The sequence below is a fragment of the Somniosus microcephalus genome, unplaced genomic scaffold, assembly GCF_052327205.1.
Source record: "Somniosus microcephalus isolate GS21.2 unplaced genomic scaffold, FLI_Smic_1.0 unresolved_chr3, whole genome shotgun sequence".
Classification (NCBI taxonomy): domain Eukaryota; kingdom Metazoa; phylum Chordata; class Chondrichthyes; order Squaliformes; family Somniosidae; genus Somniosus; species Somniosus microcephalus.
The window spans coordinates 43,433,776-43,446,403 of record NW_028225181.1 but is presented as its reverse complement, the minus strand read 5'-3'; positions in this window follow the sequence as shown (position 1 = coordinate 43,446,403).

The following is a 12,628-nucleotide window of genomic DNA, read 5'->3' as shown; positions in this document are numbered from 1 at the left end:
TGTGAGTGTGGGATTCATGCTGTATCTCAGTCTCTGGTACTGTGTGTGAGTGTGGGCTTCATTCTGTATGTCAATCTCTGGTACTGTGTGTGAATGTGGGATTCATTCTGTATCTGTCAGTCTCTGGTACTGTGTGTGAGTGTGGGATTGATTCTGTATCTCTGTCTCTGGTACTGTGTGTGAGTGTGGGATTCATTCTGTATCTCAGTCTCCGTTACTGTGTGTGAGTGTGGGATTCATTCTCTATCTCAGTCTCTGGTACTGTGTGTGAGTGTAGGATTCATTCTGTATCTCAGTTTCTGGTACTGTGTGTGAGTGTGGGATTCATTCTGTATCTCAGTCTCTGGTACTGTGTGTGAGTGTGGGATTCATTCTGTATCTCAGTCTCTGGTACTGTGTGTGAGTGTGGGATTCATTCTGTATCTGTCATTCTCTGGTACTGTGTGTGAGTGTGGGATTCATTCTGCATCTGTCAGTCTCTGGTACTGTGTGTGAGTGTGGGATTCATTCTGTATCTGTCAGTCTCTGGTACTGTGTGTGAGTGTGGGATTCATTCTGTATCTCAGTCTCTGGTACTGTGTGTGAGTGTGGGATTCATTCTGTATCTGTCATTCTCTGCTACTGTGTGAGAGTGTGGGATTCATCCTGTATCTGTCAGTCTCTGGTACTGTGTGTGAGTGTGGGATTCATTCTGTATCTCAGACCCTGGTACTGTGTGTGAGAGTGGGATTCATTCTGTATCTCAGACCCTGGTACTGTGTGTGAGAGTGGGATTCATTCTGTATCTGTCAGTCTCTGGTACTGTGTGTGAGTGTGGGATTCATTCTGTATCTGTCATTGTCTGGTACTGTGTGTGAGTGTGGGATTCATCCTGTATCTGTCAGTCTCTGGTACTGTGTGTGAGTGTGGGATTCATTCTGTATCCGTCAGTCTCTGGTACTGTGTGAGTGTGGGATTCATTCTGTATCTCAGGCTCTGGTACTGTGTGTGAGTGTGGGATTCATTCTGTATCTCAGTCTCTGGTACTGTGTGTGAGTGTGGGATTCATTCTGTATCTGTCATTGTCTGGTACTGTGTGTGAGTGTGGGATTCATTCTGTATCTCAGACCCTGGTACTGTGTGTGAGTGTGGGATTCATTCTGTATCTGGATCTCTGGCACTGTGTGTGAGTGTGGGATTCATGCTGTATCTCAGTCTCTGGTACTGTGTGTGAGTGTGGGCTTCATTCTGTATCTCAATCTCTGGTACTGTGTGTGAATGTGGGATTCATTCTGTATCTGTCAGTCTCTGGTACTGTGTGTGAGTGTGGGATTCATTCTGTGTCTGTCAGTCTCTGGTACTGTGTGTGAGTGTGGGATTGATTCTGTATCTCTGTCTCTGGTACTGTGTGTGAGTGTGTGATTCATTCTGAATCTGTCAGTCTCTGGTACTGTGTGTGAGTGTGGGAATCATTCTGTATCTGTCAGTCACTGCTACTGTGTGAGAGCGTGGGATTCATTCTGTATCTCAATCTCTGGTACTGTGTGTGAGTGTGGGATTCATTCTGTATCTGTCAGTCTCTGGTACTGTGTGTGAGTGTGGGATTCATTCTGTATCTCAGTCTCTTGTACTGTGTGTGAGTGTGGGATTCATTCTGTATCTCAGTCTCTGGTACTGTGTGTGAGTGTGGGATTCATTCTGTATCTGTCAGTCTCTGGTACTGTGTGTGAGTGTGGGATTCATTCTGTATCTCAGTCTCTGGTACTGTGTGAGCGTGGGATTCATTCTGTATCTGTCAGTCTCTGGTACTGTGTCTGATTGTGGGATTCATTCTGTATCTCAGTCTCTGTTACTGAGTGTGGGATTCATTCTCTATCTGTCAGTCTCTGGTACTGTGTGAGTGTGGGATTCATTCTGTATCTCAGTCTCTGGTACTGTGTTTGAGTGTGGGATTCATTCTCTATCTGTCAGTCTCTGGTACTGTATGTGAGTGTGGGATTCATTCTCTATCTGTCAGTCTCTGGTACTGTGTGTGAGTGTGGGATTCATTCTGTAACTCAGTCTCTGGTACTGTGTGTGTGTCTGGGATTCATTCTGTATCTCAGTCTCTGGTACTGTGTGTGGGTGTGGGATTCATTCTGTATCTCAGTCTCTGGTACTGTGTGTGAGTGTGGGATTCATTCTGTATCTGTCATTCTCTTGTACTGTGTGTGAGTGTGGGATTCATCCTGTATCTGTCAGTCTCTGGTACTGTGTGTGAGTGTGGGATTCATTCTGTAGCTCAGTCTCTGGTACTGTGTGTGAGTGTGGGATTCATTCTCTATCTGTCAGTCTCTGGTACTGTGTGTGAGTGTGGGATTCATTCTGTATCTCAGTCTCCGGTACTGTGTGTGAGTGTGGGATTCATTCTGTATCTCAGTCTCTGGTACTGTGTGTGAGTGTGGGATTCATTCTGCATATGTCAGTCTCTGGCACTGTGTGTGAGTGTGGGATACATTCTGTATCTGTCAGTCTCTGGTACTGTATGTGAGTGGGATTCATTCTCTATCTCAGTCTCTGGTACTGTGTGTGAGTGTAGGATTCATTCTGTATCTCAGTCTCTGGTACTGTGTGTGAGTGTGGGATTCATTCTGTATCTCAGTCTCTGGTACTGTGTGTGAGTGTGGGATTCATTCTGTATTTCAGTCTCTGGTACTGTGTGTGAGTGTGGGATTCATTCTGTATCTGTCATTCTCTGGTACTGTGTGTGAGTGTGGGATTCATTCTGCATCTGTCAGTCTCTGGTACTGTGTGTGAGTGTGGGATTCATTCTGTATCTCAGTCTCTGGTACTGTGTGTGAGTGTGGGATTCATTCTCTATCTGTCATTCTCTGCTACTGTGTGAGAGTGTGGGATTCATCCTGTATCTGTCAGTCTCTGGTACTGTGTGTGAGTGTGGGATTCATTCTGTATCTCAGACCCTGGTACTGTGTGTGAGAGTGGGATTCATTCTGTATCTCAGACCCGGGTACTGTGTGTGAGTGTGGGATTCATGCTGTATCTCAGTCTCTGTTACTGTGTGTGTGTGTGGGGTTCATTCTGTATCTGTCAGTCTCTGGTAGTGTGTGTGAGTGTGGGCTTCATTCTGTATCTGTCAGTCTCTGGTACTGTGCGTGAGTGTGGGATTCATTCTGTATCTCAGTCTCTGGTACTGTGTGTGAGTGTGGGATTCATTCCGTATCTGTCAGTCTCTGGTACTGTGTGTGAGTGTGGGATTCATTCTTTATCTCAGTCTCTGGTACTGTGTGTGAGTATGGGATTCATTCTGTATCTGTCAGTCTCTGGTACTGTGTGTGAGTGTGGGATTCATTCTGTACCTCAGTCTCTGGTACTGTGCGTGAGTGTGGGATTCATTCTGTATCTGGCAGTCTCTGGTACTGTGTGTGAGTGTGGGATTCATTCTGTATCTGTCATTCTCTGGTACTGTGTGTGAGTGTGGGATTCATTCTGCATCTGTCAGTCTCTGGTACTGTGTGTGAGTGTGGGATTCATTCTGTATCTCAGTCTCTGGTACTGTGTGTGAGTGTGGGATTCATTCTCTATCTGTCATTCTCTGCTACTGTGTGAGATTGTGGGATTCATCCTGTATCTGTCAGTCTCTGGTACTGTGTGTGAGTGTGGGATTCATTCTGTATCTCAGACCCTGGTACTGTGTGTGAGAGTGGGATTCATTCTGTATCTCAGACCCGGGTACTGTGTGTGAGTGTGGGATTCATTCTGTATCTCAGTCTCTGGCACTGTGTGTGAGTGTGGGATTCATGCTGTATCTCAGTCTCTGTTACTGTGTGTGAGTATGGGGTTCATTCTGTATCTGTCAGTCTCTGGTAGTGTGTGTGAGTGTGGGCTTCATTCTGTATCTGTCAGTCTCTGGTACTGTGCGTGAGTGTGGGATTCATTCTGTATCTCAGTCTCTGGTACTGTGTGTGAGTGTGGGATTCATTCCGTATCTGTCAGTCTCTGGTACTGTGTGTGAGTGTGGGATTCATTCTTTATCTCAGTCTCTGGTACTGTGTGTGAGTATGGGATTCATTCTGTATCTGTCAGTCTCTGGTACTGTGTGTGAGTGTGGGATTCATTCTGTACCTCAGTCTCTGGTACTGTGTGTGAGTGTGGGATTCATTCTGTATCTCAGTCTCTGGTACTGTGTGTGAGTGTGGGATTCATTCTGTATCTGTCATTGTCTGGTACTGTGTGTGAGTGTGGGATTCATCCTGTATCTGTCAGTCTCTGGTACTGTGTGTGAGTGTGGGATTCATTCTGTATCTGTCAGTCTCTGGTACTGTGTGAGTGTGGGATTCATTCTGTATCTCAGGCTCTGGTACTGTGTGTAAGTGTGGGATTCATTCTGTATCTCAGTCTCTGGTACTGTGTGTGAGTGTGGGATTCATTCTGTATCTGTCATTGTCTGGTACTGTGTGTGAGTGTGGGATTCATCCTGTATCTGTCAGTCGCTGGTACTGTGTGTGAGTGTGGGATTCATTCTGTATCTCAGACCCTGGTACTGTGTGTGAGTGTGGGATTCATTCTGTATCTGAATCTCTGGCACTGTGTGTGAGTGTGGGATTCATGCTGTATCTCAGTCTCTGGTACTGTGTGTGAGTGTGGGCTTCATTCTGTATCTCAATCTCTGGTACTGTGTGTGAATTTGGGATTCATTCTGTATCTGTCAGTCTCTGGTACTGTGTGTGAGTGTGGGATTGATTCTGTATCTCTGTCTCTGGTACTGTGTGTGAGTGTGGGATTCATTCTGTGTCTGTCAGTCTCTGGTACTGTGTGTGAGTGTGGGATTGATTCTGTATCTCTGTCTCTGGTACTGTGTGTGAGTGTGTGATTCATTCTGAATCTGTCAGTCTCTGGTACTGTGTGTGAGTGTGGGAATCATTCTGTATCTGTCAGTCACTGCTACTGTGTGAGAGCGTGGGATTCATTCTGTATCTCAATCTCTGGTACTGTGTGTGAGTGTGGGATTCATTCTGTATCTGTCAGTCTCTGGTACTGTGTGTGAGTGTGGGATTCATTCTGTATCTCAGTCTCTTGTACTGTGTGTGAGTGTGGGATTCATTCTGTATCTCAGTCTCTGGTACTGTGTGTGAGTGTGGGATTCATTCTGTATCTGTCAGTCTCTGGTACTGTGTGTGAGTGTGGTATTCATTCTGTATCTCAGTCTCTGGTACTGTGTGAGCGTGGGATTCATTCTGTATCTGTCAGTCTCTGGTACTGTGTCTGATTGTGGGATTCATTCTGTATCTCAGTCTCTGGTACTGTGTGTGAGTGTGGGATTCATTCTCTATCTTTCAGTCTCTGGTACTGTGTGTGAGTGTGGGATTCATTCTCTATCTGTCAGTCTCTGGTACTGTGTGTGAGTGTGGGATTCATTCTGTATCTCAGTCTCTGGTACTGTGTGTGTGTCTGGGATTCATTCTGTATCTCAGTCTCTGGTACTGTGTGTGGGTGTGGGATTCATTCTGTATCTCAGTCTCTGGTACTGTGTGTGAGTGTGGGATTCATTCTGTATCTGTCATTCTCTTGTACTGTGTGTGAGTGTGGGATTCATTCTGTATCTCAGTCTCTGGTACTGTGTGTGTGTCTGGGATTCATTCTGTATCTCAGTCTCTGGTACTGTGTGTGGGTGTGGGATTCATTCTGTATCTCAGTCTCTGGTACTGTGTGTGAGTGTGGGATTCATTCTGTATCTGTCATTCTCTTGTACTGTGTGTGAGTGTGGGATTCATCCTGTATCTGTCAGTCTCTGGTACTGTGTGTGAGTGTGGGATTCATTCTGTATCTCAGTCTCTGGTACTGTGTGTGAGTGTGGGAATCATTCTGTATCTCTCAGTCTCTGGTACTGTGTGTGAGTGTGGGATTCATTCTGTGTCTCAGTCTCTGGTACTGTGTGTGAGTGTGGGATTCATTCTGTATCTCAGTCTCTGGTACTATGTGTGAGTGTGCGATTCATTCTGTATGTCAGTCGCTGGTAGTGTGTGTGAGTGTGGGATTCATTCTGTAGTTCAGTCTCTGGTACTGTGTGTGAGTGTGGGATTCATTCTCTATCTGTCAGTCTCTGGTACTGTGTGTGAGTGTGGGATTCATTCTGTATCTCAGTCTCCGGTACTGTGTGTGAGTGTGGGATTCATTCTGTATCTCAGTCTCTGGTACTGTGTGTGAGTGTGGGATTCATTCTGCATCTGTCAGTCTCTGGCACTGTGTGTGAGTGTGGGATACATTCTGTATCTGTCAGTCTCTGGTACTGTATGTGAGTGGGATTCATTCTCTATCTCAGTCTCTGGTACTGTGTGTGAGTGTAGGATTCATTCTGTATCTCAGTCTCTGGTACTGTGTGTGAGTGTGGGATTCATTCTGTATCTCAGTCTCTGGTACTGTGTGTGAGTGTGGGATTCATTCTGTATTTCAGTCTCTGGTACTGTGTGTGAGCGTGGGATTCATTCTGTATCTGTCATTCTCTGGTACTGTGTGTGAGTGTGGGATTCATTCTGTATCTGTCAGTCTCTGGTACTGTGCGTGAGTGTGGGATTCATTCTGTATCTCAGTCTCTGCTACTGTGTGTGAGTGTGGGATTCATTCCGTATCTGTCAGTCTCTGGTACTGTGTGTGAGTGTGGGATTCATTCTTTATCTCAGTCTCTGGTACTGTGTGTGAGTATGGGATTCATTCTGTATCTGTCAGTCTCTGGTACTGTGTGTGAGTGTGGGATTCATTCTGTACCTCAGTCTCTGGTACTGTGCGTGAGTGTGGGATTCATTCTGTATCTGGCAGTCTCTGGTACTGTGTGTGAGTGTGGGATTCATTCTGTATCTGTCATTCTCTGGTACTGTGTGTGAGTGTGGGATTCATTCTGCATCTGTCAGTCTCTGGTACTGTGTGTGAGTGTGGGATTCATTCTGTATCTCAGTCTCTGGTACTGTGTGTGAGTGTGGGATTCATTCTCTATCTGTCATTCTCTGCTACTGTGTGAGATTGTGGGATTCATCCTGTATCTGTCAGTCTCTGGTACTGTGTGTGAGTGTGGGATTCATTCTGTATCTCAGACCCTGGTACTGTGTGTGAGAGTGGGATTCATTCTGTATCTCAGACCCGGGTACTGTGTGTGAGTGTGGGATTCATTCTGTATCTCAGTCTCTGGCACTGTGTGTGAGTGTGGGATTCATGCTGTATCTCAGTCTCTGTTACTGTGTGTGAGTATGGGGTTCATTCTGTATCTGTCAGTCTCTGGTAGTGTGTGTGAGTGTGGGCTTCATTCTGTATCTGTCAGTCTCTGGTACTGTGCGTGAGTGTGGGATTCATTCTGTATCTCAGTCTCTGGTACTGTGTGTGAGTGTGGGATTCATTCTGTATCTGTCATTGTCTGGTACTGTGTGTGAGTGTGGGATTCATCCTGTATCTGTCAGTCGCTGGTACTGTGTGTGAGTGTGGGATTCATTCTGTATCTCAGACCCTGGTACTGTGTGTGAGTGTGGGATTCATTCTGTATCTGAATCTCTGGCACTGTGTGTGAGTGTGGGATTCATGCTGTATCTCAGTCTCTGGTACTGTGTGTGAGTGTGGGCTTCATTCTGTATCTCAATCTCTGGTACTGTGTGTGAGTGTGGGATTCATGCTGTATCTCAGTCTCTGTTACTGTGTGTGAGTATGGGGTTCATTCTGTATCTGTCAGTCTCTGGTAGTGTGTGTGAGTGTGGGCTTCATTCTGTATCTGTCAGTCTCTGGTACTGTGCGTGAGTGTGGGATTCATTCTGTATCTCAGTCTCTGGTACTGTGTGTGAGTGTGGGATTCATTCCGTATCTGTCAGTCTCTGGTACTGTGTGTGAGTGTGGGATTCATTCTTTATCTCAGTCTCTGGTACTGTGTGTGAGTATGGGATTCATTCTGTATCTGTCAGTCTCTGGTACTGTGTGTGAGTGTGGGATTCATTCTGTACCTCAGTCTCTGGTACTGTGTGTGAGTGTGGGATTCATTCTGTATCTGTCAGTCTCTGGTACTGTGTGTGAGTGTGGGATTCATTCTGTATCTCAGTCTCTGGTACTGTGTGTGAGTGTGGGATTCATTCTGTATCTGTCATTGTCTGGTACTGTGTGTGAGTGTGGGATTCATCCTGTATCTGTCAGTCTCTGGTACTCTGTGTGAGTGTGGGATTCATTCTGTATCTGTCAGTCTCTGGTACTGTGTGAGTGTGGGATTCATTCTGTATCTCAGGCTCTGGTACTGTGTGTAAGTGTGGGATTCATTCTGTATCTCAGTCTCTGGTACTGTGTGTGAGTGTGGGATTCATTCTGTATCTGTCATTGTCTGGTACTGTGTGTCAGTGTGGGATTCATCCTGTATCTGTCAGTCGCTGGTACTGTGTGTGAGTGTGGGATTCATTCTGTATCTCAGACCCTGGTACTGTGTGTGAGTGTGGGATTCATTCTGTATCTGAATCTCTGGCACTGTGTGTGAGTGTGGGATTCATGCTGTATCTCAGTCTCTGGTACTGTGTGTGAGTGTGGGCTTCATTCTGTATCTCAATCTCTGGTACTGTGTGTGAATGTGGGATTCATTCTGTATCTGTCAGTCTCTGGTACTGTGTGTGAGTGTGGGATTGATTCTGTATCTCTGTCTCTGGTACTGTGTGTGAGTGTGTGATTCATTCTGAATCTGTCAGTCTCTGGTACTGTGTGTGAGTGTGGGAATCATTCTGTATCTGTCAGTCACTGCTACTGTGTGAGAGCGTGGGATTCATTCTGTATCTCAATCTCTGGTACTGTGTGTGAGTGTGGGATTCATTCTGTATCTGTCAGTCTCTGGTACTGTGTGTGAGTGTGGGATTCATTCTGTATCTCAGTCTCTTGTACTGTGTGTGAGTGTGGGATTCATTCTGTATCTCAGTCTCTGGTACTGTGTGTGAGTGTGGGATTCATTCTGTATCTGTCAGTCTCTGGTACTGTGTGTGAGTGTGGGATTCATTCTGTATCTCAGTCTCTGGTACTGTGTGAGCGTGGGATTCATTCTGTATCTGTCAGTCTCTGGTACTGTGTCTGATTGTGGGATTCATTCTGTATCTCAGTCTCTGGTACTGTGTGTGAGTGTGGGATTCATTCTCTATCTGTCAGTCTCTGGTACTGTGTGAGTGTGGGATTCATTCTGTATCTGTCAGTCTCTGGTACTGTGTGTGAGTGTGGGATTCATTCTCTATCTGTCAGTCTCTGGTACTGTGTGTGAGTGTGGGATTCATTCTGTATCTCAGTCTCTGGTACTGTGTGTGTGTCTGGGATTCATTCTGTATCTCAGTCTCTGGTACTGTGTGTGGGTGTGGGATTCATTCTGTATCTCAGTCTCTGGTACTGTGTGTGAGTGTGGGATTCATTCTGTATCTGTCATTCTCTTGTACTGTGTGTGAGTGTGGGATTCATCCTGTATCTGTCAGTCTCTGGTACTGTGTGTGAGTGTGGGATTCATTCTGTATCTCAGACCCTGGTACTGTGTGTTAGTGTGGGATTCATTCTGTATCTCAGTCTCTGGCACTGTGTGTGAGTGTGGGATTCATGCTGTATCTCAATCTCTGGTACTGTGTGTGAGTGTGGGATTCATTCTGTATCTCAGTCTCTGGTACTGTGTGTGAGTGTGGGATTCATTCTGTATCTGTCAGTCTCTGGTACTGTGTGTGAGTGTGGGATTCATTCTGTATCTGTCAGTCTCTGGTACTGTGTGTGAGTGTGGGATTGATTCTGTATCTCTGTCTCTGGTACTGTGTGTGAGTGTGGGATTCATTCTGTCTCTTTCAGTCTCTGGTACTGTGTGTGAGTGTGGGATTCATTCTGTATCTCAGTCTCTGTTACTGTGTGTGAGGGTGGGATTCATTTTGTATCTATCAGTCTCTGGTACTGTGTGTAAGTGTGGGATTCATTCTGTATCTGTCAGTCTCTGGTACTGTGTGTCAGTGTGGGGTTTATTCTGTATCTCAGTCTCTGGTAGTGTGTGTGAGTGTGGGGTTCATTCTGTATCTCTCAGTCTCTGGTACTGTGTGTGAGTGTGGGATTCATTCTGTATCTGTCAGTCTCTGGCACTGTGTGTGACTGTGGGATTCATTCTGTATCTCAGTCTCTGGTACTGTGTGTGAGTGTGGGATTAATTCTGTATCTGTCAGTCTCTGGTACTGTGTGTGAGTGTCGAATTAATTCTGTATCTCAGTCTCTGGTACTGTGTGTTAGTGTGGGATTCATTCTGTATCTCAGTCTCTGGTACTGTGTGTGAGTGTGGGATTCATTCTGTATCTGTCAGTGTGGGAGTGCTTTGTGCATTGAGTGCTGTTGGAGTTTTGCTAAGTGGGAGAAAAATCATTTAAGTGTATTTTGTGAATTTTAGTGTGTTAAGAAGTCAATTATTTGAAGTAAGTTTAATTTTTTAAGGGTTTTTTAAACTCTTGGGCAGTTTAAACAGGAAGTAGAATCCAGGTATAAAAGGGGAGGGTCTAGTGCAGTGCACGGAGTGCTTTGTGCATTGAGTGCTGTTGGAGTTTTGCTAAGTGGGAGAGTTCGGATTAGTGGGAGGTGAGGGTGTGTTTTTTGCTCTGTTTTATTCCCCACTCCCAGGCTTAAACAGCACTGCGGAGGCGGAGCAGCGAGACGAGTCAACCAAACAGGCTCCACAGACAGTATTCAAGGAGGAGGTTGGTGATCAGCTGATTGGTTGGTTTTCTTCCTTCTCTTCTCTTTCATACCTTTAAGTTGGTAAGTCCTATTGTATAGTGGTGTGACATTATCATCTATATCCGGGCAGGGTCTTCATAACTAATAATAAGAAATTTAATTAATTATATAGAATGGAGCAGGTGATGTGTTACTGTTGCGAGATGTGGGAGCCGGTGAACCCCATTGAGGCTAACGGTGATTACATCTGCGACAAGTGTTTGCTGCTAGAGGAACTCAAGTTCCATGTTATGGAGCTTGAGACCGAGCTTCGGACACTGCGACACATCAGGGAGGGGGAGAAGTTCCTGGACTCTATGTTTCAGGAGATGGTCACACCTATGAAGTCAATTACTGCAGATGTAGTCCGTGGTCAGGGACAGGACGGTGTGACTACGAGTGAGGAAGGTACAGGGATCCAGGATGTAGTGTTGAAGGAGACGCAGCCCTTGTTCTTGTCCAGCAGGATCGAGGTTCTTACTCCCTGTGAGGGCGGGAGCGGGGACTGCAGGGAGGATGAGCAACCTGGCCACAGCACCGTGGTACAGGGGGCCATTCAAGTGGAGGGAGTAAAAAGAAATGTTGTAGTGGTAGGGGATAGTATCATTAGGGGGATAGATAGGGTTCTCTGCAGTCAAGAGCGGGAGTCCCGAAGGCTGTGTTGCCTGCCTGGTGCCAGGGTTAAGGACATCTCTTCTGGGCTGGAAAGAAACTTGCAGTGGGAGGGGGAGGATCCAGTTGTCGTGGTCCATGTTGGTACAAACGACGTAGATAGGACAAGGAAGACGGTTCTGTTAAAGGAGTATGAGCAGCTAGGGGTCAAATTAAAAAACAGAACCTCAAGGGTAATAATCTCTGGGTTATTACCTGAGCCACGAGCGAATTTGGCTAGGATAAATAAAATTAAAGAGTTAAATGCGTGGCTCAAAGACTGGTGTGGGAGAAATGGGTTTTGCTTCTTGGGACACTGGCACCAGTACTGGGACAGGAGGGAGCTGTTCTGTTGGGACGGACTCCACTTGGCCAGTGCTGGGACTAGAGTCCTGGCGAATCATATAACTAGGGCTGTAGAGAGGGCTTTAAACTAATTAGTGGGGGGGAGGTTTCTAGAGAGCAAATAATAGAAATGACAACAGAGAAGGTCATAGACTTAGGTAGCAGTGGGGGAATTAAAAAACAGAATGTGTCAGGAAGGGACAGAAGGTATGGAGTAAAAAGTAACGCACTAAAAAGGGAAAAAACAGGAACTAAGTGTTACAAAACATATTTGAAAGTTCTTTATCTGAATGCACGTAGCATTCGTAACAAAATGAATGAGTTAACGGCACAAATAATGACATATGGGTATGATCTTGTGGCCATTACAGCAACATGGCTGCAGGGTGACCATGACTGGGAATTAAACATACCAGGTTATTTAACAATCAGGAAGGACAGGCAGGAAGGGAGAGGAGGTGGGGTGGCTATGTTAATAAAGGAAGGAATCACTATAATACAGAGAAATGATATTGGGTCAAAGGAGCAGGATAGTGAAACAGTTTGGGTGGAGGTAAGGAATAATAAGGGGAAAAAAACACTAGTGGGTGTAGTCTATAGGCCTCCGAACAGTTGCAACTCTGTTGGACAGAGTATTAATCAGGAAATAGTTGAGGCTTGTAATAAGGGAACAGCTAAAATTATGGGGGATTTTAATTATCATATTAACTGGACAAATCAAATTGGGCAGAGCAGCCTTGAGGAAGAGTTCATTGAGTGTATTAGGGATGGGTTTCTTGAGCAGTATGTAACTGAACCGACCAGGGGGCAAGCAACCTTAGATTTGGTCCTGTGTAATGAGACAGGATTAATTAAAAATGTCCTAGTAAAGGATCCCCTTGGAATGAGTGACCATAACATGGTTGAGTTCCATATTCAATTAGAGGGTGAG